This window comes from Lethenteron reissneri, chromosome 44 (assembly GCF_015708825.2).
Source record: "Lethenteron reissneri isolate LAM-NWPU_2019-01 chromosome 44, ASM1570882v1, whole genome shotgun sequence".
Lineage (NCBI taxonomy): Eukaryota > Metazoa > Chordata > Hyperoartia > Petromyzontiformes > Petromyzontidae > Lethenteron > Lethenteron reissneri.
In genome coordinates, this window is record NC_083822.1 from 4,770,368 (window position 1) to 4,781,263 (window position 10,896).

At 46.2% G+C, this 10,896-nt stretch overlaps 1 protein-coding gene across 4 annotated transcripts in view; it reads right to left on the reverse strand.

Annotated features, from left to right (window-relative positions):
- LOC133353504 (uncharacterized) overlaps window positions 1–4,478 on the reverse strand; it is a 35,756-nt gene extending 31,278 nt beyond the window's left edge. For 2 of the 4 annotated variants that reach the window (XM_061569798.1, XM_061569795.1), the window contains exon 1: window positions 4,312–4,453. The gene's annotated coding sequence lies outside the window, so the exon portion shown is untranslated. Of the gene's footprint in view, window positions 1–4,311 lie in introns of all 4 variants that reach the window. The other 2 variants (XM_061569797.1, XM_061569796.1) reach the window with 2 other exon arrangements.
- Window positions 4,479–10,896: the final 6,418 nt, after the last annotated feature.

Consider the following 10,896-nt stretch of genomic DNA (forward strand, 5'->3'; position numbering starts at 1 on the left):
CCATTAAAGACAATTACACAATTTAAAAAATAATATAATGATGAATAATACCACTTGGAAACGTTTCAAGTAGTTTAATAACGCATTAAATGTGCATTTGGAGATGCGTTTATAACTCTTGCTTACTTTATATCACCAAGCTGGAGATTTGCATTTGCACAATTTTCTGCCTGTGAACAAGTTTTGAACGCATTTAGTTTTGAAAAATATTAGGTGAGGGAGACCGTATTTTGAGAAACCCATTTCAACTTAAAGTGACCCACTCTATTCTCAAAGCTGGGCAGGTGATCGCCGCTCTCACACTTTCAAAAGTGTTGGCATGCGTAATTTTTTTTTATGTATTTATGCATAGAAAAAATAGGCCAAAATTTATCAGGATACAAATTTGCAAGACTGCCTTGATTAGGAAGCTTGGCACAACTGATTAAATAACAACGTTAGTTGTGTGTTCCCTTCTCGAGGCCATGGCTTCAATTATCGTAAGGGCTCTTACGTGAGCAAACAAATATATTCCACGGGGACCTGTCATTTTAGCTGCGTTAATATTCCATGGATGTTGTCGTAGTGGTGGCGGTTGGCAGACTGCACTTGCGATCCCGGTTCGATCTACCAGCGCGACGAGAGAACCAATGGGCAAGTTGATTTACGCTCGTGTTTCACCAAGCGTGGTGTTCTGGCTTTACCGATAACGTGCTGAGCGTTTCATTTACGAAGCTTTCGCCCCGCACTACTGCAGGGCACCTTCAGGATGTTAACTGCCTCGCCTGCTTTACAGGAGACCGCGGGTTCAATCCCGACTCTGATCCCTGCTGTATGTTGGGAGTTTGCGTGTCTCTCTCTATCTCTCTCCCCATGGTAGCATTGATTTTTCTCCGGGTCCTCCGGTTTTTCCCTCCACATTTAAAATCAATATGCGTTTCGAGTAATTGTCTGCTGTAAATGTTCAAATGGGTAAGCCACTTCGTTGAGCTATCATTTGTGGCCAGGTCACTTCTGAAAAAGAACTATACAGCTCAGTGGGCCTTACCTGGTAAAATAAAACACGGTTTAGTAATAGTTTAAATTCCCTCCGCCTCAGTCCACGCAGGAGTATAAATGGGTCCACATCAGCAAGTGTATCGGCAGGTTCTGTTTGGGCAGGTAAAGTGTGGCTTCTCGCACCTCCTTCAGTCTGGCTAGTGTGAAAGAGTAGGCCCAATACAGTACCCCTTCTAGGTGCTTGCTAGAGCTCCCAGGATTTGGAGGCCCTTCTGCCAGCCGTGGAGTGAGTCGTAAATTACAGGGCTGCACTTTAACCTTTACTTAATGCAGCATTTTATGTTTTGGAAGTCTGGATATTTTTTTAAAGAAAATCGGAGATGGAATGATCGAGGTGTGGTTAAGTCACTGCGAATTCTACGCTCAGGACATTTGTTCGTCTAAAAATAATATCCCTCACTGCAATGCGCAATGACAAATCATATGAGCCCCGTGTAATTATGAGGGCCCTGTGTAATTATGTGGCTGCTTGTTGTTGTTCCGTCTTCAAACCGGGCACGCACATAGGCGGCGACACGTCTTGCCTGCCGGGGTAGTTGTGTGCCTTTTGTTGAGCCACATGAGACCCCACGATAGTAGAGAACTGACGTATAACCACCTTGATTTTCACACATTCCACACAACAGCTAATGCAAAAGTACAGCACACTGCCAAACTAAAGCAAGACAATGACTAGGTCATGGCACAACTATTTACTGTATTTTTCATTTTGAAAAAGTGGATTGATGTGCAATGTCCCTGTGATGTGTACATACGTGGGGCATTGGACATGTATGTACATCCCACTGTCAATCCCCTGCTGGATGAGGGCTGTGTGGAAAGTGGGATATCCATATTCTTTGGTTCTTTCGGTAAAGTCACGTAATTAGAAATAAAATAGAACAAATCACGACGTTTCGATCGCAACACAAGCAATCGTCATCAGGAGGGACAATCACAGCAAGAAACAACTACTGAAGAAGGCGAGAGAGCCGGCGAGAGAGCCGCCTTCTTCAGCAGTTGTTTCTTGCTGTAGTTGTCTCACCTGACTACGTGACTTTACCGAAAGAACCAAAGAGTATGGATTAACTGCAGTCACGAAAGCTTCAAATCAAGTGGGGAATTATTTGCCCACGCGTCAACGCTGGTCAGGCTGGGTGCATTCCGGCGGGCAGCATGAGACCTTGGAGCCCAGTCAAGTACAATAGAACAGTCGTGACTGCAGGGATTCATCTTCTTGGTTCTTTTGGTAAAGTCACGTAGAATGGAAATAATAAAGTAATAAAAATAAAACATAATCACCTGAGGACGGCTGCTTGCGCTGTGGCCGAAACGTCGTGAGAATTATTTTATTATATGTAATTTGTATTATTTAATTATTTCCGTCTACGTGACTTTATCGAAAGAACCTAGAAGATACAATAGAACAATTACTCCCCTGTACTGCCCTCTGCTGACAAAAGTAGCCTCCCACCACTAGCAGCTTACGACGCCGGGCTTTGTGGCACGGTGCCACTAGCCAGGCTCAAACCGGCTTAGCTTCCATGCCGGGTGAGCTGGTCGCAAGCGCACGGCACACGCATCGAATGGCGTGTTCAGAATCGATTCTTTTTAACTCGTATGCGTTGCACGCAATGGGTTTTTCGTCATGGGCCGGAGTTTGCGTGGGAAGGGGGGTGGGTGGGGCAATGCCCTCGCCGAACTGGACACCTTTATTAATTCATTTTGAGTCGTTTACAATTAATATTCAAAATAAATAAATTCACCATATGCACCCGCGATTCCTAATGTGAGGTACAAAGCGAACCCCCCCAGCCCGTCCCCACCAATCCCCCAAATGTAGAAGTCGAACTCCGCCTGTGGTTTTCGCGACCCTTGCAGCCACGAGTAGAAGGCGCGTGCTTCTCCACCCACCACTGTCTCATCTCATTTACATCGAATCCCGTCCCTGTGTCGCGACGATTCACGGAATCCTCGACGGCGGATCGTTTCAGAACGCATCCAGTGTTCGCCGCGCTTACAGGGACGGGGGGTAGCGTATTTTGCATGGTGAGTTGTAACACTGCACTGGTGCACACACACCCCATGGCAATTGATATACGCACCGCGACTGTGCCTCCCCTAGGTCATCTCAGGCTTAACTCGCGTCTATTCTACATAGGTCCAGTGGTATATGCTTCACGACGTGAATATTAACACTGGGGGTTTTAACAAACCGCTCGGGCGTGTGTATCTCCCTTCCACACAACGAGCATCACAATTAATTTTATTAAATACGCGCAGTGCTGACCGCAATAGGTGCTCGCTAACAGTGGTCATTGCCCCGGCAGTCAATGTATATGATGTATGGCAATACTGCTACATTTATACTTCATGTTTTATACACAACACAAATCACTGACAGTAACTTTAAATGCATAATGTGCGCAGTGTATTGCTGTATAACTCATTTGCCTTATTTAATTATAAACATCCTCAATATAACCACTTCGTTTGCTATTGAAAAAATGACACATTTGTAATGGTGGCAAACAACGCTCAAATGCAAATTAAAGATTTCTTGTTGTCGCTAAAGTAACATGTTGATTATACACTATATATATAGAATGGCAGAACTCCTAGCATCTTCAGATGTGAATAGTTCTGATTTGCTGCATTCTATAATCCTCAGAATGTATGCAACGTGCACATCATCCTCCTAAGCGGCATTCATGATGCAATGTCACTCACACACACATGCTTAGGCATTACATTGAACCAGTTCTTTCAGGGTCGCTATCTCATTAAAATGTCAGCGCCCGGCACACGACAACCAGTATAGATCTGTCGCTATGGGTACACACACATGCATACACACAAAGACAAAGGTACCCTATGTTTGCCTAACACAAGCTGTTGGGGAAAGTGCTTGCTGATAGAAAGCCCCCTATGAAGGCCGGAACGCCACACCAGTGTGGTGTGGGTGGCTAACACCACGCCCGACCGCCTTTGTCTCCCCTATGCCTGATGTTTCCACACCGCACGAGGTACAGTACTCATTTAAGGACTGAATCGACCTCGGGTGAAGGCCCAGGGCCGGATCAAATATTCGCCGCTGTTATTGTTCGTGAGCCGGAATCGAACTCAGTTCGCGGGGCCCGTCGCTCAGTGCGTCAACCACTACACTACACACACACACCCGCGTAGTAACACACGTGCACACACGCATGTTCCACGCCCCGCATACAGATACAACTGGGCGTACTACGGCAGCCACACAGGCGTCACAGTGTACGCGCGGGTGAGATTGCGTACCCGGTGACGATTGCGGTTGTCCGTGTGAAAGTGGCTCTGCTTTGTCTGATGCGATGACGGACGGACAAACGAGCCCTACCTGCCCCGCTGTCGATGCACAAGCACGAAGCCTACCTAGGCGAGGGACGGTGCTTCTTCCTTGCCTTCGTTCTCGGGGTTCAATGAGGCAGAACCATTCGATTGGCGATTGGTGGGGGGGGGGAGAGGGTGTGTGTGCTGTTAGTGTGTGTCACTGTGTATGTCTGTGCTTATTGCAGTGTGTGGTGTGTGTTGCTGCGTAAATGCATTTAATTACTCGTGTTTGTGCCATGTGTACGTGTTGTGTGTAAGTATTGATGTATGCGTTCCTATGTTGTGCTGTGTGGTGTTTGTGTATAGTATTGTGTGTTATATGTTGCTGTATTTACTGATGTGTACGGTATATGCATTGCATGTGCTGCTGTTGTGTGTGTTGTATTTTGTGGTTGCTAGGCTGTGTGTCTATCTGGCAGGCTATGTGTCGTGTTGTGTTTTTGTTGCTGTGTTTGTGTGGTGTTGTATGTGCGATGATTTAAATGCGTGTCTAATGACAATTCTCGATTCAGCTCTGTACCAACCACAACGTAATGAATACATTAAACAAGTATAACATCGTATAACAATAAATAAATCATACCACATTGTACACATATACAATAATACTCCAGCACACAATGTATTTTACACGTTCAATATTTATTGTATTTGAACCCAAACATTTGAACAGTAACATAACTGTTAATTGCATCGTGTATTTTCCCAACGGAAAAAATGCATGCGTGTGCATATAATCCAGTAGAGTCGTAATATGCTTTCGCCAAGAAACCATTGCCATCGCCACCCCTGCAGGCTGGGACGATACTGGCACAGTCCGATTTAATGCTAACGCAGCAGCTTTGCTGAGCGTGGGTTGTCGTATGGCCTTGTGAAAGGACGGCAGATTGATGTTGGTCTTGGTGCAGATTTGAATACGAGGCATGTTGATGTTTAAAATATATGGGGTCTCTCTGTTTGCTTCGTCCGTGTGCTGCTTGCGTCGAAGAGGGCGGTTCCATGTGCTGTGTCTAATCCGCTACAGTAATGACAGACTGTCGTAGATTACTGCCGATGTTCAGTGTGTAAGCAAATGTCTTTAGGGCCGAGGCGACAGCTCCATTGATCCAGAGGGCTCATTGGGCTGCTGGATGCTAATATTATTCACTGTATTTGACCAGAATACGCCCGTGTCGCTTTATTATTTTAACACACGGCTGTCCGTCAACACAACCGTATACAGATCCTGTAGCATTGAAACAGTGGCTGGCATTACATGATGCAGAATTATAGATTGCCATCATTATATTACGAACATAACACCCCAGGTCTCTTTTTTTATTTGAATACAAGGCATGTGTATCATCTCAATGTGCTGTCACTTGGCCAAATAAATACGATAAAGTAGGAATAAACCTGCAGATTTAAATCAGGTAGAACTGGTGTACGTTGCCTATCGCTTGCGTATTGAAAATAACATTTGCTATAGTATGATCGAAGCTGTTACTGTGTTATCATCATTGTGAATTCTGTTATTCAAGGCTCAAATTAGAAGCCACAAAATTGCCCGGCCTGCTACTGTATCGGGCTACGCGCGTCGCCTTTCAACAGCGACCCAGCCATGCATCATTCATGAGAGGACGCTGTCCCTGGTGCTGAAACGGGGTGCCCTGGGGTCGAAGCGGTTCGCGTCCACACCAGCCGACGACTCACGATTCACTGCAATTCAACTAAAGCATCGCCTCCGAATGTTTAACATTGTGAATGTAACTGCCTCGACTTGCTGCTGGTCTCGTGAATCGTCTTTACATACTTTACGTACTGTATGTTAAAATAAAAACAAATGTCCAGACATTCTCAATCCACTATGCCATATCCGTCGGTCATGGTTTTTTATTTAATTTGCCACTGATGATAGCCGTGGCCGGGAATCGAACTCGGGACAACGGATGCCTGCCGCAGCACGCGAACTGCACCCCGCACATACACTGCATGGATTGTAAAACACAGCATCTCACACGATTCGGCGTATTACCGTGCGCTTGATGGTCGATAGGGATCGGTGCATTCTTGAGCCGCTTATTTGTGGTACTGCACCAACCGCTATTCATCGAAAGCAGTCGAGTCACGATTCGCTTTCGTGGTTAGACTTGTCACAATTACGGCTTACGATCCGATTCAAGACTTCATTTTTTTTGTCTCTCTACGTGACACCGTTTGTACCGAAACGTGTCTCGTTCGGCATTGTCTGCACTGTCTCGTTTGCGTCGTCCGTCTCGCTGGGAGTGTCTCCGTCGGTACCATCTTGTCAGGACTGTCTCATCTGTACGTTCTCGTTTGTATTGCATGGCGCGTCTTTTTTTGTTTCGGCTGCGCCATCTCTTCTTCTCGTCTGTACTGTTTCTCATCGATACCGTCTGTGCTGTCTCGTCTCCACGTCTGCCTCGATCAGCCACGTTCCTTAACATAACAGTCGTAGCGGAATGCTTACACACAGCGAGACGATCCGTGAATGTATCGTGAGCGTTTACATGGATTAAGTTCAGGGGTCGGCAACCAACATAACAAGAAGAGCCATTTGTTTTTTCGAATTCGTGACAAAATTCAATATTCGAGAGCCGCAATGCACGTGAATAAATATAAACATTATGTCGCGAGGCAGTCCGTACATAAATTTCGATTTAAAGCTTTCGTGACTGCAGGAATCCATCTTCTTGGTTCTTTCGGTAAAGTCACGTAGAAGGGAAGTAATAAAATAATAAAAATAAAACATAATAAAATAAAATAATTCTCACGACGTTTCGGCCACAACGCAAGCAGCCGTCTTCAGGTGAAGAATGAGACACTACCAAGCTAGGAGCTTATATATACGCTGCGTTGGAGGTGCAAGAGCGCCTTAACAAAAAGAATGTGCATATGAAGAGGAATTTAGCATATTCATGGAAAATGCGTAGGAGGTGGGTGGGGGGGGGGTTTCATAGTCATATTATGCCCATCCATTATGCAGGATCAACAGCACCAAGGGGGGGTGCAGTAGCATTAACAAAGGAAAAGAATGTTAATAGTATGTAGCTGCAGTTACTAAACAACAACGTAGAAAACTAAAGTATAAACTACATAAAAAACTATAGTATAAACTGCATAGCACCATCAGTATACTTACTATAATCTACAATAAGCTGAGTTACTAACAGCAAGTAATACATTACAATTCTACGTCGTAAAAAATTATATAATATGCTTCCATCTAAACTTTATTCTCTTACATCACACGAGCATACACCGTACTATATACTGCCATAGATAAACCCAACATTAAATTATATACTGTATTGCTATAAACCACCTTATACATTTTAATATAACACTATGTATTATTCTACTCACCCTAATGTGTATCACACTGCTATATGTTTACTATACAATTACGATACTATATATTAATTTGTACATTGTATTAAGCATATAAATGTTATACTATTTGTTATTATACGCTGTACCATTGACCGTACATAGTCGCATGCGGCGGCGGAGCCGCGGGTTGCAGAAGTTCACGTTTGGATCGTTTGGTTCATTTGGTTCGAGCGGCCGCCCTGATTAATACTGCGGGTGTGTAAATCCATAAACAAAAGCAAAAAACGCCGCATGCTTCACAGCGCCAAATTGAAAGAAAGCAACGCCCTTAAATTACTCCGGCGCAACATGCGGTACATCCCAATTAAACCATCGCTCATTGAAAAACCTGATGGGATCACTCCTGAAAAAGCGTCACAAGACTCAATTCACCTTTGCTGGGTAAACAAGCTTAGTAATAATAATAATGCGAATATAGCTTTGAACAAATGAAACTCTTCCAGGGTCACTACTGAACTTGTCCTTCCCTCGCACCTCCGATTAGCGTGGTTGACTACGTACGGTGCGAAATAAGTTCACCATACGTACGTACGAACTGTAAACGATGCCTGTCTGTGGTGCTGCCCCAGGGGTCACCCGTGGCACAAAGGTGACCCGGCTCTGTCTCTGCCCAAATGCCCCTTGGGCGGCGCTCATGTCTGTTGCCAGGAGCCAGTGGTGAGTATCCAGTGGTGAGTACCCAGTGGTGAGTATCCAGTGGTGAGTATCCAGTGGTGAGTATTTAGTGGTGAGTATCCAGTGGTGAGTATCCAGTGGTGAGTATCCAGTGGTGAGTACCCAGTGGTGAGTATCCAGTGGTGAGTACCCAGTGGTGAGTACCCAGTGGTGAGTATCCAGTGGTGAGTATCCAGTGGTGAGTATCCAGTGGTGAGTACCCAGTGATGAGTACCCAGTGGTGAGTATCCAGTGGTGAGTACCCAGTGGTGAGTATCCAGTGGTGAGTATCCAGTGGTGAGTACCCAGTGATGAGTACCCAGTGGTGAGTATCCAGTGGTGAGTATCCAGTGGTGAGTATCCAGTGGTGAGTATCCAGTGATGAGTATCAGTGGTGGTACCAGTGGTGAGTATCCAGTGGTGAGTATCCAGTGGATGAGTATCCAGTGGTGAGTATCAGTGGTGAGTATCCAGTGGTGAGTATCCAGTGGTGAGTATCCAGTGGTGAGTATCCAGTGGTGAGTATCCAGTGGTGAGTATCCAGTGGTGAGTATCCAGTGGTGAGTATCCAGTGATGAGTATCCAGTGGTGAGTATCCAGTGGTGAGTATCCAGTGATGAGTATCCAGTGGTGAGTACCGGTACCAGTGGTGAGTATCCCAGTGGTGAGTATCCAGTGGTGAGTATCCAGTGGTGAGTATCCAGTGGTGAGTATCCAGTGATGAGTATCCAGTGGTGAGTACCCAGTGATGAGTATCCAGTGGTGAGTATCCCAGTGATGAGTATCCAGTGGTGAGTATCCAGTGGTGAGTATCCAGTGATGAGTATCCAGTGATGAGTATCCAGTGATGAGTATCCAGTGGTGAGTATCCCAGTGGTGAGTATCCAGTGATGAGTATCCAGTGATGAGTATCCAGTGGTGAGTATCCAGTGGTGAGTACCCAGTGATGAGTATCCAGTGGTGAGTACCCAGTGATGAGTATCCAGTGGTGAGTACCCAGTGATGAGTATCCAGTGATGAGTATCCAGTGGTGAGTACCCAGTGGTGAGTATCCAGTGATGAGTATCCAGTGGTGAGTACCCAGTGGTGAGTATCCAGTGGCGAGTACCCAGTGGTGAGTACCCAGTGGTGAGTATCCAGTGGTGAGTACCCAGTGATGAGTACCCAGTGGCGAGTACCCAGTGGTGAGTACCCAGTGGTGAGTATCCAGTGGTGAGTATTTAGTGGTGAGTATTTAGTGGTGAGTATCCAGTGGTGAGTATCCAGTGGTGAGTATTTAGTGGTGAGTATCCAGTGGTGAGTATCCAGTGGTGAGTATCCAGTGGTGAGTATCCAGTGGTGAGTATTTAGTGGTGAGTATCCAGTGGTGAGTATCCAGTGGTGAGTATCCAGTGGTGAGTATCCAGTGGTGAGTATCCAGTGGTGAGTACCCAGTGGTGAGTACCCAGTGGTGAGTATCCAGTGATGAGTATCCAGTGGTGAGTATCCAGTGGTGAGTATCCAGTGGTGAGTACCCAGTGGTGAGTATCCAGTGGTGAGTATCCAGTGGTGAGTATCCAGTGGTGAGTATCCAGTGGTGAGTATCCAGTGGTGAGTACCAGTGGTGAGTATCCAGTGGTGAGTACCCAGTGGTGAGTACCCAGTGGTGAGTATCCAGTGGTGAGTATTTAGTGGTGAGTACCCAGTGGTGAGTATCCAGTGGTGAGTATCCAGTGGTGAGTACCCAGTGGTGAGTATCCAGTGGTGAGTACCCAGTGGTGAGTATCCAGTGGTGAGTACCCAGTGGTGAGTATCCAGTGGTGAGTACCCAGTGGTGAGTATCCAGTGGTGAGTACCCAGTGGTGAGTATCCAGTGGTGAGTACCCAGTGGTGAGTATCCAGTGGTGAGTATCCAGTGGTGAGTACCCAGTGGTGAGTACCCAGTGGTGAGTATCCAGTGGTGAGTATCCAGTGGTGAGTATCCAGTGGTGAGTACCCAGTGGTGAGTACCCAGTGGTGAGTATCCAGTGGTGAGTATTTAGTGGTGAGTATCCAGTGGTGAGTACCCAGTGGTGAGTATCCAGTGGTGAGTATCCAGTGGTGAGTATCCAGTGATGAGTACCCAGTGGTGAGTATCCAGTGGTGAGTATCCAGTGGTGAGTATTTAGTGGTGAGTATCCAGTGGTGAGTACCCAGTGGTGAGTATCCAGTGGTGAGTACCCAGTGGTGAGTACCCAGTGGTGAGTATCCAGTGGTGAGTACCCAGTGGTGAGTACCCAGTGGTGAGTACCCAGTGGTGAGTATTTAGTGGTGAGTACCCAGTGGTGAGTACCCAGTGGTGAGTACCCAGTGGTGAGTATCCAGTGGTGAGTATTTAGTGGTGAGTACCCAGTGGTGAGTACCCAGTGATGAGTACCCAGTGGTGAGTATTTAGTGGTGAGTATCCAAGTGGTGAATACCCAGTGGTGAGTACCCAGTGGTGAGTAC